Source organism: Mesoplodon mirus, assembly GCF_964341445.2.
Source record: "Mesoplodon mirus genome assembly, chromosome: 4".
Classification (NCBI taxonomy): domain Eukaryota; kingdom Metazoa; phylum Chordata; class Mammalia; order Artiodactyla; family Ziphiidae; genus Mesoplodon; species Mesoplodon mirus.
In genome coordinates this window covers 156,883,010-156,903,175 of record NC_138979.1, presented here as the reverse complement: position 1 = coordinate 156,903,175, position 20,166 = coordinate 156,883,010, and the positions used below count along the sequence as shown (strand labels likewise).

Sequence of the window (20,166 nt, the reverse complement as noted above, 5' to 3'; positions counted from 1 at the left end):
GAGTCTGCCTAATGGTTTATCAATTTTGTTTATCTTCTCAAAGAACCAACTTTTATTTTTATTGATCTTTGCCATTGTTTTCTTTGTTTCTATTTCATTTATTTCTTCTCTCATCTTTATGTTTTCCTTCCTTGTACTAATTTTGGATTTTGTTTGTTCTTCTTTCTCTAGTTCCTGTAGGTGTAAGGTTAGATTTGTTATTTGAGATTTTTCTTGTTTCTTGAGGTAGGCTTGTATTGCTATACACTTCCCTCTTAGAACTGCTTTTGCTGCATCCCATAGGTTTTGGATTGTTGTGTTTTCATTGTCATTTGTCTCTAGGTATTTTTTGATTTCCTCTTTGATTTCTTCAGTTATCTCTTGCTTATTTAGTAATGTATGTTTAGCCTCCATGTGTTTGTGTTTTTTATGGTTTTTTCCCTGTTATTGATTTCTAATCTCATAGCATTGTCATCAGAAAAGATGCTTGAGATGATTTAATTTTCTTAAATTTACTGAGGTTTGATTTGTGATCAAACCAGGATAGATGTGATCTATCCTGGAGAATGTTCCATATGCACTTGAGAAGAAAGTGTAATCTGCTGTTTTTGGATGGAGTGTCCTATAAATATCAATTAAATCTATCTGTTGTATTGTGTCATTTAAAGCTTGTGTTTCCATATAATTTCTGTTTGGATGACCTGTCCATAATTGTAAATGAGGTGTTAAAGTCCCCCAGTATTATTGTGTTACTGTCGATTTCCTCTTTAATAGCTGTTAGCAGTTGCCTCATGTATTGAGGTGCTCCTATGTTGGGTGCATATATATTTATTATTGTTATATCTTCTTGCATTGATCCCTTGATCATTATGTAGTGTCCTTCCTTGTCTCTTGTAACATCCTTTATTTTAATCTCTATTTTATCTGATATGAGTATTGCTACTCCAGCTTTCTTTTGATTTCCATTTGCATGGAATATCTTTTTTCCATCCCCTCACTTTCAGTCTGTACGAGGCCCTAGTTGTGAAGTGGGTCTCTTGTAGACAGCATATATATATATATATATATATATATATATATTTTTTTTTTTTTGTATCCATTCAGTGAGCCTGTGTCTTTTGGTTGGAGCATTTAATCCATTCACGTTTAAGGTGATTATCGATATGTATGTTTCTATTACCATTTTCTTAATTGTTATGCATTTGTTTTTGTAGGTCCTTTTCTTCTCTTGTGTTTCCCACTTAGAGAAGTTCCTTTAGCATTTGTTGTAGAGCTGATTTGGTGGTGCTGAATTGTCTTAGCTTTTGCTTGTCTGTAAAGCTTTTGATTTCTCCGTCAAATTTGAATGAGATCCTTGCCGGGTAGAGTAATCTTGGTTGTAGGTTCTTCCCTTTCATCACTTTAAGTATATCATGCCACTCCCTTCTGGCTTGTACAGTTTCTGCTGAGAAATCAGCTGTTAACCTTATGGGAATTCCCTTGTATATTATGTGTCCTTTTTCCCTTGTTGCTTTCAAGAATTTTTATTTTTCTTTAATTTTTGTCAATTTGATTACTATGTGTCTCTGTGTGTTCCTCCTTGGGTTTATCCTGCCTGGGACTCTCTGCGCTTCCTGGACTTGGGTGGCTATTTCCTTTCCCATGTTAGGGAAATTTTCCACTATAATCTCTTCACATATTTTCTCGCGTCCTTTCTCTCTCTTGTCTCCTTCTGGGAACCCTATAAAGCGAATATTGTTGTGTTTAATGTTGTCCCAGAAGTCTCTTAAGCTGTCTTCATTTCTTTTCATTCTTTTTTCTTTATTGTGTTCCACGGCAGTGAATTCTACCATTCTGTCTTCCAGGTCACTTATCCGTTCTTCTACCTCAGTTATTCTGCTATTGATTCCTTCTAGTGTATTTTTCATTTCAGTTATTGTATTGTTCATCTCTGTTTGTTCTTTAATTCTTCTAGGTGTTTGTTAAACATTTCTTGCATCTTCTCGATCTTTATCTCCATTCTTTTTCTGAGGACCTGGATCACCTTCACTATCAGTATTCTGAATTCTTTTTCTGGAAGTTTGCCTATCTCCACTTCATTTAGTTGTTTTTCTGGGGTTTTATCTTGTTCCTTCATCTGGTACATAGCCCTGTGGCTTTTCATCTTGTCTATCTTTCTGTGAAATGTGGTTTTTGTTCTGCAGGCTGCAGGATTGTAGTTCTTGCTTCTGCTGTCTGCCCTCTGGTGGTTGAGGCTATCTAAGAGACTTGTGTAGGTTTCCTGATGGGAGGGACTGGTGATGGGTAGAGCTAGCTGTTGCTCTGGTGGGCAGAGCTCAGTAAAACTTTAATCTGCTTGTCTGCTGATGGGTTGGGCTGGTTTCCCTCCCTGTTGGTTGTTTGGCCTGAGGTGACCCAACACTGGAGCCTACCAGGCTCTTTGGTGGGGCTAATTGTGGACTCTGGTAGGGCTCAAGCCAAGGAGTACTTCCCAGAACTTCTGCTGCCAGTGTCCTTGTCCTCATGGTGAGCCACAGCCACCACATACTGCTGCAGGAGACCCTCCAACACTAGCAGGTAGGTCTGGTTCAGTCTCCTATGGGGTCACTGCTCCTTCCTCTGGGTTCTGATGCACACACTACTTTGTGTGTGCCCACCACGAGTGGAGTCTCTGTTTCCCCCAGTCCTGTGAAAGTCCTGATATCAAATCCCGCTAGCCTTCAACGTCTGATTCTCTAGGAATTCCTCCTCCCGTTGTCGAACCCCCAGGTTTGGGGCCTAACGTGGGGCCCAGAACCTTCACTCCAGTCGTTGGACTTCTGTGGTATAATTGTTCTCCAGTTTGTGAGTCACCCATCCAGCAGTTATGGGATTTGATTTTATTTTGATTGCACCCCTCCTAATGTGTCATTTTGTCTTCTCCTTTGTCTTTGGATGTGGGGTATCTTTTTTGGTGAGTTTCAGTGTCTTCCTGTCGATGATTGTTCAGCAATTAGTTGTGATTCCGTTGCTCTTGCAAGAGGGAGTGAGCGCACGTCCTTCTCCGCCATCTTGAACCAATCTCCAACACCGGTATTTCTTGCGATCCAAAGGCACTTGTTGAAACTAAACTGTGTCTTCCCAGAAGGAGAGCACTTTGGTTTCAAATTGAGCAGTCCATTTGACAAAGCATGATAACCGTGGTCCCTATAGCCTTTTTTCTCTCTTCCATTTTTCCATTATCTACTGGTATCATTATGGATCTGTTTGCATTTGTGAAGGACTTTCTTTTCCCTCAAGCTATGTAATTTATAGTCTCATACATTTGAGTGTATGTGATTTTCTTTTTGGTTATCATGCTATCTCTAAAATCTTGAACTGCTTTTTTTTTTTTTTGAGGAAAACTCAATTTGTGTCCTTCTATACAATACATGGATATAAGCACAAAATTTCCTTAAAGAGCTTGCAACCCTGAGGCAATGTCCTTGGGTATATAAAGTACATAGCAATAGCAAATGAAATCTGAGCTCCAGGAATGAAAATGGACCTCAAAAACATAACTTAATATTTATTCAATTGCACACATACCAGTAATATTCTATGCCTCATCTAGTCTCAATCCAACTACCTCAACTGCCTTGCGGTTTGCACATTGGACAGCCTGACTCTCCACATATATTTCATCATATACAATGCCTTCCTTTCCAACTGAAATGTGATAAATTAACATGGGATTTACATATAGGGATTTCTATATGGTGAGTGCATTGCCAGAAAACACACCCAGCTTTTGACAACAGCATCTGCCCACATAAAAACTTTGACTCCCAGTTGGAACTGGATGCCATCTGACCATAGTAACCTTGTGGTCCTTGGGGGTCCCCTGGGATCCACCAGAGGTGAGGTTTTTCATCTAATCTGAGGACTGCATCAAGGGTGTGGCTGACTGGAAGAGCTGGAAGGTCATGGTGACTGCATTAAAGAACCAGTGAATGTGGTGTTCTCAGTCGCTCAGGATGCACAAGCATCTACTGTGCAGATGGGACGACAGCTAGGTTGACTGTGGAGACTGGGGGCAGGAGCAGGGGCAGGTGGACCTGTGTATAAGGAGAACATTGTGCTTCTTATTCATCAACTTAATGGATGGCCAAAGATCCTGGAGACCTTTACTGAATATTCAATTTCCCCAAAGTTTCATAAACTATGGTGAGGGCAAATGCTTATGAGAAACTAAAGGCGAGTTCACTAATTATTTATATATTATCATCTTCCCTCTGAGGATAACATAGAAGTGTAAATTAAAAGGCAGATAAACTGGGATGAAGTGAGAGAGTGGCATGGACTTATGTATACTACCAAATGTAAAATAGATAGCTAGTGGGAAGCAGTCGCATAGCACAGGGAGATCAGCTCGGTGCTTTGTGCTTTGTGACAACCTAGAGGGGTGGGATAGGGAGGGTGGGAGGGAGATGCTAGAGGGAGGAGATATGGGGATATATGTATATGTATAGCTGATTCACTTTGTTATAAAGCAGAAACTAACACACCATTGTAAAGCAATTATACTCCAATAAAGATTAAAAAAAGAAAAAAAAAAGGCAGACAAATGCCTATAAAGTGACTCAAGCTAGAGAGTGACTTTTGCCTTTAAACAATTGTCAGGCCTGAAAAGCAAATCTTGCAAGCAAAATCTAACTTGGCCCACTGATACACAGTGATCCTGAGTTCCTCCTCGATTCACAAAGTCTATTTTTCTGAGGAATATATCCTTCATTAATATTCATTTTGTGTCATAATTATTACAAAGGGTGACCAGTGCAGCTTTATCCTCATTTCAAGCAGTGACTCTACCCTGGTCCTACTGTCTGTCCTCTCTCTTCACTTATCAGAACTCCTGCGTGGCCAGCGGAAGCTGGATATGTTTTCATTCAGTGCATAGATCCTTGGGGAGAACTCTTCAAATTCTCCCAGAACTTGTTCATCACACTCCACTGCCCTGGCACTGTCCACAGGGATGCAGTTAAATGCTTTCAGCTGGTTGCCTGAGGTGAAGCCTGTGGCTTTCATACCGAGGAACTCTTCCGCTTGCTCCATGGCACAGCAGAGCTCGGCTTCAGACCCAGGGTGGAAATCCCCTCCCATCCCCGTCTCTGGAAGCAGGGTGCTGGAGGAGCCGGCCTGCTCACTGGGCAGGAGGGTGCCGCTGACTGTGGCTGGAGACCCCGAGAGGGCTTGTCCCTGTTCCTGGCTAGTGTTCACACTCACTTGGCCTCCATGTAATCTGTCTCCCAGATCTACCCCTTTTTTCTTGTTTTCTTTGGAGGTGTCTAAGGAGGAAGACAGAGACGTTGTCTTTCTGTCAGATTCTCCCATGGAGGGGATGGTGGTCACAGGCTGGGCAAATACCGAGTTGTAACTGGGGGGAGGGATTTTGTACTCACGTCTCTCATTCCCTGAGCTAGCCCGTTTCCGGTGTCCTTTGTCTGGTGAAGGGATCCCCCAGAGAAGCCTACATCTGCACCCCCAAATATGGAGCTTTGTATCTTTGGAACAGGGATTGCACAGGAGGTGTGATGTCTGTCGCACCTCCCCACTAGTCCATGCTCCATGAAGTTTTTCAGGTTAGGGAGGGCTTGCCTCAAGTCTGGAGTCCCTAGTCCATGTTGATATCTTAGCTGTGCTATATTTTTGTTCAGAAGATAGACACTGTAATCAAACAGCCACTTCTCCCCTCCTTTTGGGTATAATGGAAACTCTCCTTTTCAGCTTGTCATTAATATTATCTTTGACTGTTGATCTAGATCCCTTAAAATTATAGGATATCTAAGGGGCACTTGTAGGAAAAAGGAAATCATGGATACCAAATGTGCAGTGTGTAAACAAGGGTGACAGCAATACTTCCATCATCTTTTGCTTGGAAGTCCTCAGAATTGGGCAATGTGAGGATGCATGTGGTCTGTCAGTCCATTTTGTACTTCTAAATAACATTTGATGTTTCAGGTTTAGGCCACACTTTTTTGAAAGGTGGCTGTCTCATGTTAAGACCTAAGATGAATATTCCTAAAAAGCAGTTTCTAACTGGTGCCAGAACTGTGAGATAGATTAAGTATAGCCTAGTTAACATGGTTGGATTACTCCCAATCAAACAAGGGCAGAAAAGCAAGGGAGCTTAAAAGAAAGGAGAGATCAGGCTAGTAAGGATGTTAGGAAGGAGGGGGGTTATGAGAGACAGAAACAGAGGTAGAGAGAAGGTCAAAGGCCTTGAGAGGAGAAGAAGGTTGACGTTTAAAGAAGCCTCAAAGTATTGGAATCTGTTTAATGTATTTCCTTTCTTGTCTTCTTTGTACCAACTGAGGTAGGCTGCCCGTGGTGTGATGGCTATTCTAATGCCCTTTCTTCTAAGTGCCACACTCACAAGTCTGACACACCCAAGAAACTAAATTTGAGATGGTACTGAATGAACACATGCTACTTTGAGAAGAAATTAATAGAGAAAGGGTCCTTCTGACAGACCATATTTCTAGAGCAAATCTGACCAGCAATTCGGGTAAAATAGGAGTTTCCCCGGGTAAAAGAAATCTGAGGTAGAAAGAGGGAAATGACCTACTTTAGGAAAAATGCCTAATTTTCTGCTCGTCCAAAGATCTCTAGAAAGCAAAAGGAAAATACTGACCTCAGTCTGACAAAAGTTTGACCTTCAAGAGATCCACAGCCCTGCAACTCCAAACTATGAAAAAACAAATAAACAAACAAACAAAAAACAAAAAAAATAAGAAGAGGAGGAGGACTTACCTCCACACCAAAGAAAATTAGAGTTCTTTGATCAGTTCTGTGTTTGACCCCATCAGGCAGTGTTGGAAATGTTTCCACCCTCTCCCCAAGCAATGGCACCAATTTTTTTTTTTAATTTATGTGACTCTAATAGAGGATAAATCTTCATTGAGTTGAGGCATATCAGAGAACAACAGCAGTCCAGGTGACTTCACAGCTGAAGCAGGCTCAGGGTTTCTGTAAGAGGAAGAATTGGAGGAACTGTCCTGTATTTTAACTTTAGCAGCAGTTTCACCTTTAACCAAAATTAGTGCCTGAGGCTCTTTCCTATTATCCTGCCCCTTGAAGGAGTCCCGATAACCAACAGAACACTATTGCTGAGAATTGTTTCTGCAAGACTTGTGGTAGTTTTAGATACTCATGGGGTATGAGTATAAGAAAGGAGAAAGTAGATGGGGAAGAGTACAACATACAGGAAAAACAGGAGACTCTTCATATTGTTTATTTAAAAATTTTGCATCTTTATCCTCGAGGAGTCTGAGACTCTCAGGTCAAGATTGTTGCACAAGTCCATTCCAGTTACCATTGCCCAAGCAAGGGAGTTCCAGGAGTCTGGCAAGAGTATCACCTGGGTTCCACAGGTAATCCTCCAAGCCTCTACTGAGGAATAGCAGCCTTAACTCCCCTGCTACTCCAGGTCAATGACTCTATCCATAATGGTGACTCCTGTTCTCACAAGCTAGTCTTTGGACATATGATGACTGAGGAGCCTTGATGGCCACTGTACCTTGCAGTTCCATGGCATTCATGCTGTATCCCTGGCAAAAGTGCATTCTCTGTGGACCAAGACCTACCTACAGCCCTGGAGAATACACAGTTGCTAGGAGGGCAAGCAGAAAAGCTAACAGTGGATCATTAAGAGTCATGGTAAGTAGGACCACCCAACTTCTACTCCTTGCTTCCCGATCCCATATATTCCTCATAATGGATATACAGCACCGTATAGCAGTCTTTGATTGAACATACACACTGTACCCTGAAGGATGGCACTCTATCCTTCCAGGATATTGTTTCTGAGCTGATGTTTCGGCTGTACCTTCAGTAGGTCATTGCAGCGCAGTGTGTGGGTGGTTGCCAGTGGATATTTGATGTGATGCAAACAATGGATTCCATTGGGATGGGCCCATTCCTTTACCTCATTCACTGAAGGCTGAGGTCTCTGTTCACATCCTAAGCCACGTGGGATTCCATGGTTAAAGATCACACATTTCATAAGCAAGCCCCCAATACTGGTGCTGGCTGTGGCTCTGCAGGCACAAAAGGCTACTTATCACATCTAGAGTTGATATCTATTCTTTTTTTTTTTAAAGGACTGTTATTATTTCCAGTTTTTATTTATTTTTTTTTAAACCCACATTTGTTTATTTATTTATTTTTGGCTATGTTGGTTCTTCACTTCTGTGCGAGGGCTTTCTCTAGTTGTGGCAAGCGGGGGGTCACTCTTCATCGCGGTGCGCGGGCCTCTCACTATCGAGGCCTCTTTTTGTTGCTGGAGCACAGGCTCCAGACGCGCAGGCTCAGTAGCCGTGGCTCACAGGCCCAGTCGCTCCGCGGCATGTGGGATCTTCCCAGACCAGGGCTTGAACCCGTGTCCCCCGCATTAGCAGGCAGACTCCCAACCACTGCGCCACCAGGGAAGCCCTGATATCTATTCTTGTGAGGACCAAATGCTAGCCCTTCCAGATTGGAAGGGGCCCATGGTAGTTGACTTCCTACCAATTAACTGCTAGGTCTTCTTGAGGAATAGTGACTTCCAGGACTTCAGCAATGATCTTTGTTGTTGGCAAGTTGGACATTTAGAGACGGTAGTACCTGGACTGACTTTCTTGGCAAGTGGGAGTCCATGCTATTGAGCTTAGTGTAGCCACTACCTCTGCCACCATGGCCACTCTGTTCATGTGCCCATTGTGCCAGTTCCATGGTAGTCAATGGTGAAGATTGTCTAATGTTGACTGGCGAAGTCATTTTCTCTGCCTGGTTGTTCAGGACCTTTACCAGGATGGATGCTTCTTGATAGGCATGAACCTGTGCTACAAAAATCCAATCAAAAATGAGCAGAAGACCAACATGGACATTTCTCCAAAGAAGACATGCAGATGGCCAACAGGCACATGAAAAGATGCTCAACATCACTAATTATTAGAGAAATGCAAGTCAAAACCACAGTGAGGTATCACCTCACAAATGTCAGAATAGCTATATCAAAAATCTACAAATTATAAATGCTGGAAAAGATGTGAGAAAAACGGAACTCTCGTGCACTATTGATGGGAATGTAAATTGGTGCAGTCACCATGGAAAACAGTATGGATGTTCCTTAAAAATCTAAAAATAGAGCTACCATAAGATTCAGCAATTCCACTCCTGGGTATATACCCGCAAAAACCAAAAACACTAATTCAAAAATATACATGTACCCCAATGTTCATAGCAGCACTATTTACAATAGCCAAGACATGGAAACAACCCATGTGCCCATCTACGGACGATTGGCTTAAGAAGATGTAATACACACACACACACACACACACACATCCTGGAATAGTACTCAGCCATAAAAAATGAAATACTGACATTTGCAACAACATGGATGGAACTAAAGAATATCATACCAAGTAAAGTACCTCAGACAGAGAAAGACAAATATTATATGATATCACTTATACGTGGAGTCTAAAAAATAATACAAATGAATCTATATACAAAACAGAAATAGACTCACAGACATAGAAAACAAACATACGGTTACCAAAGGGGGAAGGGAGGGAGTAGAGGGATAAATTAGGAGTTTGGGATTAAGAGATACAAACTGCTGTACACAAAATGGATAAGCAAAAAGGATTTATTGTAGAGCACAGGGAACTCTATTCAATATCTTCTAAAAACCTACAATGGAAAATAATCTGCACTATATAGAGATAGAGAGATATACAGGTACAGATATAGAGAGATATATATCTGAATCATTTTGCTATACAAATGAAACTAACACAATATTGTAAATCAACTATACTTTAAAAAGAAAAGCTTCACACTTCCTGACTAAAGCTATATGAGCAGCCACAGAGCTCTACTCTAGAACACCTTTTCTCTGATGCTCTAGTCTTTTTTATTCTAGGCCCTGACCAGCTCGTCAGGCTCTTGGCCACCTCAAGTAATCTAATTAGAAACCTTCCACGTAGGGTAGACGACCAAGGTACTAGACCTAAAACTGCCCAAGAATATGTTTTTTTATTATTTCTCTCTTTTTAGAGTCATCCTTGAAGAGGAATGTTATGCAGTCATCTTGCATGTTTGGTTTCAACCCACATACCAAGCCTACCCATCCATACACCAAAGTCAGGCATTTTATTCCTCATTTAGCTGACTGAACAAAACCCCCATGTGGGCATATATGGAAGCTGAGTGAAGTGACTGGTGAAACCATGGTGAGTGATATGATGACTTCAAATACCCGCTCATACAACGTACACGTCTTCTCCTCTTGTATGAGCTTGGTATTGGATGTTCTATTTTGAGTTTTCTGTGAATTGCTGCCAGATCCATCTGATTTTATGGATTGGCAGCCCCAAAGAAACATAGCTGATACTTGCCGATTCAGGACACGTGCTCATACGGGGCCACATGGACTAAAAGCTCATTTTGCTCAGGTTCCCCCAATGCACCGAGAGCTGTCTCTCCATAGTCTCCATGACACAGATGGCATGGCCTTGTTTCAAAACCCTACGGCCTACATTGTGCTTCTCCTTTGGGGCCTGCCACAGATTCCACAGCACATCTTTACTCCTACCACCAGTTTCCCACTGGGTCAAAGACAGCAGCTGTGCCAGACTTTATGGCCCAAATTATGGCTCTGCTTACACAGGCTAGCAAGAAAGCAAGGCCCTTCCTTGCTTTGTGTTCCCACTTCATTATCATCCAGCATAGTATTCATAGGTGTGAAATGTTTGCTTCAATAACCCAAAGCAGCATATATATCAGCCATCACATTCCTTGTGGTAGGGAAGGCACCATGAAGCAACTTGCCTTTAATCTCGGGGTATGCCTGAACATGACTTACACCACTGTAACCCTAAATATTCCAGTAATGTGAATTGTCCCTGAATCTTTGTAGGGTTTATCTCTTAACCTTGGAATGTGTATCTCCTTATAAGACTTGTAATGGACTGACCAACTCATGTTTGCCTGGTCCCATCAGCATGATGCTCTTGATATAATGAATCAGTACGATGTCTTCTGCAGGTTCTGAGACTCTAGATCTGTTCAGATAATATTATGTCAGATGCAAGGAGGTGAACATGGCCCTGGAGGCAAGTACACAAATATGGTTATCCATGCCACATGAATGCTACCATTTTTTGATACTCTTTTCTGATCAATATAGAAATTAACAAGTTTACCAAATCAATGGCTGCGTGCCAAGGCACCTGAGGTCATTTTAATATCCTCTAGGAATGATACTATTTCTGATCCAGCACCCACAATAAGACATTCTCCTTGGGAGAGTTGGTTGTCTACAATCCCTCATTAGGATTGATTAGGTTTCTGTTAGGGCCAGACTGGTGATTTCAATGGAGATATGATATGTACAACCACTGCTGCCTCTTTTTGTCTTTAATGGTGACCCTTGTGTCCATCTTCCCACCGTGAACACAATATTGACTTCGAATCACTATCTTGGCCAGGGCCAGAAGTATGTTTAAGAGGCTTCCACCTGCACAGTGATGATGATAGCTTTTATTCCGCATGCCAAGGACTTTATAAGGACATTATCCCCACTGCCTAAGATACCAATCCCAATTATATACCTGGGGACTTGGAGGCATGACCACTGGGTTGGACTACAGACCACTGAACACATTGTAAAATGTATGCCAGCTAGGACACCACTTATTTCCTGATGTCATAAGCTCCCACTATTTCAGGGTCTATGAAAATGCTTTGGAGTCTGAGCATCAATATCAGTGCAGACACTGTGTCCAATAATCTTCTCAATTCTAGTTGTTTCTCTATCCCTACCATATTGTCTCCCAAGGAAATGGTTGTAGGTTTCTTGGGGAAAGGACTGGGAGAATCACTACATAATCTATTTGTCACGATGTTGATATGTCCTTCCTCCTAGAAACCCAGTGGTCTCTTTAGTCAACAGATTCTGTATTTGAAAATCGGCTTTGTTCCATGAACTGAACAGGCATCACTATTTTCTTTTTTTTCTTCTTCTTTTTTTTTTTTTTTTGGTGCAACCATTCTCAGTCTCCCGCTCCTCCAACTTTGCCTTCTTCTGATTATAGGTGTTAAGCAGCACTCTCTTTGGCTCCTCATCTGTTTGTCTTAGAATGACATTGTCTGTTAGCCCTTCAGAAGTCCTTAGGTAAAAGGTAAATCACTTCAGCAGCCCCTCCAATATTGGCAATTTTGATGCTGATTCTGGTCCCCTAGTTTCAGGCTCTTAAGTGCAGCCCCCGACCTCTGTTACTTGGGAGAACTCATTATCCTCAGAGCTCTTAACAAACACTGGTCTGTGACAATGTATCATCGAACTGTTCTACAGATGAGGGACTCAGCTGAACTCCTTAAAGATGATGTTGCCCCTTGCACCAGTACATTTTAAATAATTTGTATTGATGTATAATTGACATATAACATTCTATTAGTTTCAGGTGTACAACATCAGTAATCATTAGGGATATTCCACACTTGTCAGAATGGCTATCATCAAAAAGACAACAAATAACAAGTGTTGGCAAGATGTGGAGAAAAGGGAACGCTCGTACACTGTTGGTGGGAATGTAAATTGGTGCAGCCACTATGGAAAAGAGTATGGAGGTTCCTCAAAAAATGAAAAATAGAACTACTGTACAATCTAGCAGTTCCCTTCCTGGTTACTTATCCAGAGAAAATGAAAATACTAATTTTAAAAGATATATGTACCCCAATGTTCATTGCAGCATTATTTACAATAGCCAAGATATGGGAGCAACCTAAGGGTCCATCCATAGATGAATAGAAAAAGACGATGTGATATATATGTGTATATACATATATATATATGTGTGTGTGTGTATATATGTGTGTATATATATATAGGTATGTATATATAGGTATTTATATATATGTGGTATGTATTTGATATATATATATATACACACAATACAATATATCTATAAAGTAAAATATTACTCAGCCATAAAAAAGAATGAAATCTTGTCATTTGTGTCAACATGAATGGCCTTAGGGGGTATTATGCTTAGTGAAATAAGTCAACCAGAGAAAGACAAGTATTATATGATTTCAGTTTTATGTGAAATCTAAAAATCAAGACAGGACTTCCATGTTGGCACAGTGGTTAAGAATCCATCTGCCAATGCAGGGGACACGGGTTCGAGCCTTGGTCTGGGAAGATCCCACATGTCGCAGAGCAACTAATACCTTGTGTCACAACTACTGAGCCTGCGCTCCAGAGCCCACGAGCCACAACTACTGAGCCTGCTTGCCACAGCTACTGAAGCCTGCGTGTCTAGATCCTATGCTCCGCAACAAAGAGAAGCCATCACAATGAGAAGCCCACGCACTGCAATGAAGAATAGCCCCTGCCCGCTGCAACTAGAGGAAGCCCGTGCACAGCAATGAAGACCCAATGCAGCCCAAAATAAAAATAAATACAATAAATAAATTTATTTTAAAAATAAATAAAAATAAATAAAAATCAAGACAAATGAACAAACATAACAAAATAGAAACATAGTCATAGATACAAAGAACAGATGGTTGCCAGAGGGGAGGCAGGGGAGGAGAGATTGAGAGGTAGAAACTTCCAGTTACAGAATTAATGAGTCATGGGTATGACATGTACTCTGTGGAGTATATAGTCAATAATCATGTAAAGTCTTTGTATGGTGACAGATGGTAAGTAGACTTACCATGGTGATCATTTTGAAATGTATAGAAATATGGAATCACTGTGCTATATACCAGGAACTAATATAGCGTTGTTGGTCAATTATACCTCAAAACAAACAGACAAATAAAGAAACAAACTCACAGAAAATGAGATCAGACTTGTGCTTACCGCAGGCAGGGTTGCTGGGAGGGATGAAGTTAGTCAAAAAGTACAAACTTCCAGTTTTATGATAAATAAATACAGGGATGTAGTGTACCACAGGATAAATATAATTAACACTGCTGTGTGTTATATATGAAAGTCGTTAAGAGAGTAAATCCCGAGGTCTCATCACAAGGAAAATATAATTTTTTCTAATTGTTTAATATTGTATCTTTATGGGATGGATGTTTACTAAACTTATTGTGGTAATCATTTCATGATGTAAGTTACATCATTATGCTGTACATTTATGCAGTGCTGTATGTCAATTACATCTCAATAAACTTGGAAGAAAACATTGTAATTAAAAAATATAAAATAAATATTGTATAGATAAAGCTTTAAAAAAATAAAGTGAAGGAGGCTCATCTGCTTATATTAAAGCATCAGCCTGAGGGGCAGGCATCTAATTTAACACATACATCTGGGAGCCTGCTGGAATACTCTCCAGGGACAGAGACTGGCAGGTGCCATCTTTGCACTCTCCCTTTGCCATGCTCCAGAGCACCAGTATCTCCTGGAAGGGAGCTTTTACATGCCATGCGTCTGCTGCCCAGATCTTTGCGGCTGCTGCCAAAGGCATGCATCTTAACTGCATGGCTCTGGAGGCCAGGGGAGTTTGTGTTCCTGTCCCATGGGACTGTAATAATTGATGTCACCTAGAAAGGCGCTCATACCCCTCTGTCTGGCACCCAGATATTTGTGTCTGCTGCCAGGAGACACCTCTACATTGCCTGGCTCTGGAGGACAGTGGGGCTTAACTTCTTGGGTCCCACAGGATTGTAGCCAAGAGAGAAAAAGTTCTTAAACAGCTACCACTCCCAGGACACAGCAAAAGGCAACAGACCCAAATGCTTGGTCTTTCTGTGAAGGAAGCCTATTAGCTAATCATTATGACTGCGACCTGAGGGGCAGGCCTCTGATTAAACATTCATCTACAGGTTGACTCTAATCCTTTTCAGAGACCTTGGAGGGCGGGCACTATCTTAAAGCTCTCCCTCTGCTACACTCCAGTGCACCAATGTCTCCTGGAGGGCAGTTTTACTCCACCATACTGCTGGTGACTTATTTTTTTATGTCAGGTGGCCTGGTTTTTGCAGCTGCTACCCATGGGACACCCCTTGTTCACCTGGCTCTGGGGGACAGCGAGGGGGTGGGGTGGCTTGTATTCCCATCTCTCCCCTGCTTAGAAATCCCCTAGAAGTTTCCAGCTGTCCGTAGGATTCAGTCCAAAATACTCAGCACCACTTATAATGCACTGCATGATCTAATTCCTGCCTACTTTCTCCAAACTCATTTCACTCCATACTCCATGCTTTCTCTCTGATCCCTCTCCTCCCTGGCCTTTCAGTTACTCAAAAATACCAGATTCTTTACCTTAGGGTCTTCCTACAAACTTTAAACTTCATGTATTTCCTCCCCCACTGATTTTCGGGCTAAATTCTCAACTTAGTGTTATTTCCCCAGATGCCTTCTGTATTTTCAAGCTTGTTTGGTCCTGGGGACACCTTAGACCTGGTTCCCTAGAAGCATTCTCTGCACTGCCTCCTGGAGGCCACAATGCTCCTCAGAGACCTTCTCCCCATAGCCCAACCTGCACCTCTGCAGAAACCTCCAAGGATTAAACCTTTAACATCTAGATTCTCCACCCAGCAGTCCATTCTAATACCAACTACTCATTTACGTTTGTTTTCAAATTTGCCTTATTTTCTCATTAGCACTCTAGACTCCAATCCCTCCTCTTGGGTTTCTAAATTTTCCCTGGGTATCAACTCTGAGGCTCCACAAAAAGTGAAACTTTTTTGTTTGAGGGATACCCAACATATGTAGACAGTAAAGAACTTTTCACCTAGGGAGGACATAAAGGACAAGCCATAAGAACTCAAATTCTTCCAGAAACCTTCAAACAACTGGCAAAGGAAGTTGATATCAGGTCGGTGATCATACAGTGTTGGGGAAAAGGCTCTTGAAACCATGAAATGGTAAATTCCTTTAAGGTACCAGTAAAAGTACCTATATAATAGTTCCCAAGAAGATCTTAATAGAGGAGGAATAAAATTTTGCACTAGACTTTTGCAAGATATGGTTTGGCTCAATTAGCATGACTGTTTCTTCCTGTGTCACAACCAACTGCCTAGTTCTTAATGGTAAATTCGCAATTTCCATAGTACTTGTTATGTTCGACCTTTTTGTTTAAAATAAATTTATTTATTTATTTTTGGCTGTGTTGGGTCTTCATTGCTGTGCATGGGCTTTCTCTAGTTGTGGTGAGCAGGGGCTACCCTTCATTGTTCATTGTGGTGTGGGGGCTTCTCATTGTCGTGGCTTCTCTTGTTGCAGAGCACCAGCTCAGCACGTGGGCTTCAGTCGTTGTGGCACTTGGGCTCAGTAGTTGTGGCGCACATGTGGGATCTTCCTGGACCAGGGCTCGAACCCGTGTTCCCTGCATTGGCAGGCGGATTCTTAACCACTGCACCACCAGGGAAGCCCGAAACTTAATTTTAACCAAGGTAGTAAGTGTACTTCAAGACAATGCATTTGAGTTCCTTTTGCTTTCACTAATCTGTACAGAAGAGATCTCTAGCATTTTTGTATAGAAGAGTTACTTTTGATTCTCTGCAAAGTGTTATGGAGCAGATTTTTGTTTGGCTTAGGAATCACTAATGGGGGTTTCTTCACTGTACAGCATGGTATGGGAAACTCTTGTCACCTTTTCAGTTGCCATTTCATTTGTTTTTCCAAAAATTATGAATTATGGTTTAGGACTATGAAAAAAGTCATGGAGACAGAAATGTATTCGACACAGTTCCATTCATCCCATAGCCTATACTCTATAAAAAGTAATAAGATATGGTATTTCCCTAGTGGTCTAGGGGTTAAGACTCAGCTCTCCCAATGCAGGGGGCCTGGGTTCAATCCTTGATAAGGGAACTAGATCCTGCATGTCGCAACTAAGAGCCCTGCACGCCACAACGCATATCTCACATGCTGCAACTAAGACCCAGCACAGATAAATAAATAAATAAATATTTAAATACTTAAAAAATAATAAGACAGAAGATGAATTATTCTAAAACTAGATGTTAATGATCACTATCATAGGAGAAATATGCAATAAAGGTCAAAACAGTGAATTTCCTAGTTGAATAATGTAAAGTACTAATTTTAAGTGGTTTGAAATTGGACTGAATTGGAAACTGAGTAGCCAACTCTCTAGTTATAGCCATAGAAATTAGACAGAATGGAGGGAAAGACTCCCTACCCCATCCAGAAGGATATCTTTGTGGAATGTTGCCTTTGAGGTGTTAGAAAACCATTTAGTGGAAATGTACCAGAAGTCATCCACACTGTGATAAAATTTGAAGCCAAAGTGAAAGTTGAGTTTACCCAGCAAAAGAGGATCCAGCAATAGTTCTCATACTGTAGTCCCTGGACCACCACCAGCAGCAGCATCTGGATGCTTGTTAGAAAATCCAGTTTTTCAGGTCCCATTCCAGATCTACTGAATCAGAAGCCTTGGGGATGGGACACAGCAATCTGTGTTTTGATAAAATCTCCAGGAGATCCTGTGCACACTACAGTTTGAGAGTCACTGGGACAAATAAAAAAAATGGAAGAGAGCTAAAGACCCCAGTTGAAGGTTTAAGGTTGAAGAAGACAAAAAGAAGTCTCAAAGTTGGAGAAGATCCATGGGAGCCAAACATTCATGGAAGCCATGGGAGGAGAGAATTTCAAGGAGAGTATTGTCAAATGTTATAGGAAGTTTAGTTCAAGTTGGAGCATTTGTACTAGTTCACAAAGAATACAAATGTGAACTATTGTGCAAGCTTCTTAACCTTTCTGAGCCTCAATGTGTGCACCTGTAAAATGAGTCTGGAATCATGCTCTTCCAAAATTTTAAGATTTTTAGTGAATTAAATTATATACTAGATATCAATTATGAAACCAGATGATTCATGAAATAATCTTTCTGTACCATAGCCATGAAATTTGGCCGTAGTTCTAAAACCTAACTTCGGTATTAAAGCTCTCAAGATTGGTGATTTTGATAACAACACTCCCATATACTTGCATGAGTTAGTGATGGTAGAGAAGATACTGGAGGATTATGTAACTTGGCTAGATATCAGGAACATACTAGTGCTGAGGGACTGGCATGGACGGTGGAGATGCCTTGTTTTCTGGGTGTAAATTTGTGTAAACTGCCACATGGAAGCGTGACAGTTAAGATGGCTGGGTCAACTATTTTTCTGTTTATTAACACTAGAAACACACAGATGGGATTTGAGTCATATTTATGGGAAAGCAACAGAAGCCATACTGATGAGCTCTTTTGTGTTTTTTGTGAGAATTGTAAAAGTGATGACAAATATCACTTTGATTTAACAAATAGGTAAACTGAGGTATACAGCAGTGATGCTTAAGGTGAGGATACATGTTATTTGTTGTTGGGAAAACTAGTAAAATAGTCTTGTTCAGCCTTCAGAGGCAGAAGCAGGCCTCTGAGCGACCTGTGAACTTGCCTGGACTGTATGCCTGCTTGCACACCTAACAATTGCTGCTAGCAAGTCAAATGGTGTTTACAATAAGGAAGGGAGTGGGTCTTGCAATTTCTTGAGCCCTGAGGACCTGGCCAGTCCCCTGAAGTCTGGAAAATCTTGTGACTCACATGGTGAAATCAACAGCATTGTTAAAGTGAATCCCAAGCTGCATTTCTGCATGCAAATTGATATCAGTTTGTGGCCTGGAATTACAAATGGAAGCCCCCAGAACTATAATCTGAAGTCTCACCCGTGGGGTGGACGCACCACCCAGGACCCTTCCCAACTGGGGCTCCAGCTTGCTGTTACTCAGAACTTCCCAGCTTCTGTTTGGATCTGGAAGTAGGTGCTGGCCCAATTCAGTGATGCATACCCTGTTATATTTCTCTAATATTCTTATTCCTTTCCTTCTAATGATGGTACATTAAAATTAAGTTAAATCAGCTTTCATTAAAGAGTGGATTAAAGCTGTTTATTTGTGTCAAAGGAGTGGTAATTTTGCCAGCGAATCCAATGAACCTTAAAACTGAATGCAGGCTTTCAGCAAAACATTTCTTAAGTGCTTAAATGCCACAGTGCCCCAAATTTTATCTCATGAAAAATTTCCAGCATACTTGTAATACCTACTATTTAGTTGCTCCTTTGAGATCATTTCAAGGTTCTTAATAAGTGCTTATTTGGATGATGGAATAAATGGGAGACTGAAGACCTATATTCACTTAAATTGAATATATGCGTTATCTGAAAAGGATAACAGATTATTAGCTATTGTATTACTTAGAATACATGTATATGATTTAATCCAATATTAACTATTCGTTGAGTGCCAGCCTTTATTGGAGTCAGATCCATAAGGTGACATTTTATGTAGTGAAAAGGTAGGAAAAGGTCTGGACTTTTAGAACAGTGTCCTTGACATTTAAGATATGAGGAAAACTTGGAGAAGTAATACACATGACTAACCTGGATGTTGTATGAGTTCTGAAATATCAAAAGGAAGTGAATAAGGCGAGAGGCAATGCCATATACAAATGTTTGCACACTTCACAATATATTCTCTAATAAATCCTATGGCCCTATATGTTTCTGTCTCTTCACAGAGATGAATTAAACAAACAAACATACAACAAAAAGTGTAAGCCAAATAATTCAAAATAAAATACAAAGGAATCACAGCACTGAAGGAGACTATTCATAAACCATAGCAACCCTGTTCACAAGACCATCTCTGCAATCCTAAATTCTCCTGTATTCTACAACTGTTCCAGACTCTTTCCCATGAATCCAAATAATTTTCTCCCAGCACTACCAACTGTGTAGTGTGACTTAACCTCTCAGGCTAAGTCTCCCACCTTTCTTACTGCTCCAGTCCCCAGGTGTGCAAGGTGTCTCTTTTTTGGAGAGATTGGGGTTGGGGAAGATTGGAGAAATAGGGGTAAGAGAAGGGATTAGCAGTCTTACTTTAATAAACCTTACCCTGATCACTTTAAAATCTTCCTGGTTCAGGTGATGCTCTGGGGGAGGGGGTTGGTACATTTGCTCAGCCCCAGAACCCAAAACAAAACCCTAAAGTTCAAATTCAAACACTGAAGTATTCTTTCCACTCTCCTTTTTTTCATATTTCTTATATACTGTTTGGACAACAATGACTTTGTACACCAAAACTGACAATACAGTGTCATAGAGCTCTGTGATTATTTTAGTCAAAGACTAGTGGAGCTCTGAAGAGGAAATAATTTACATTGCCTGTGGACT

The 20,166-nt window shown here is 41.0% G+C and overlaps 1 pseudogene across 1 annotated transcript; it reads right to left on the bottom strand.

Annotated features, from left to right (window-relative positions):
* Nucleotides 1-4,690: 4,690 nt before the first annotated feature.
* On the bottom strand, nucleotides 4,691-11,516 carry LOC309802274 (UV radiation resistance-associated gene protein-like; annotated as a pseudogene). Its single transcript has 3 exons — nucleotides 11,414-11,516; nucleotides 8,581-8,798; nucleotides 4,691-5,893 (listed from the first exon to the last, which is right to left on the bottom strand). The product of its transcript is annotated as a UV radiation resistance-associated gene protein-like (transcript).
* Nucleotides 11,517-20,166: the final 8,650 nt, after the last annotated feature.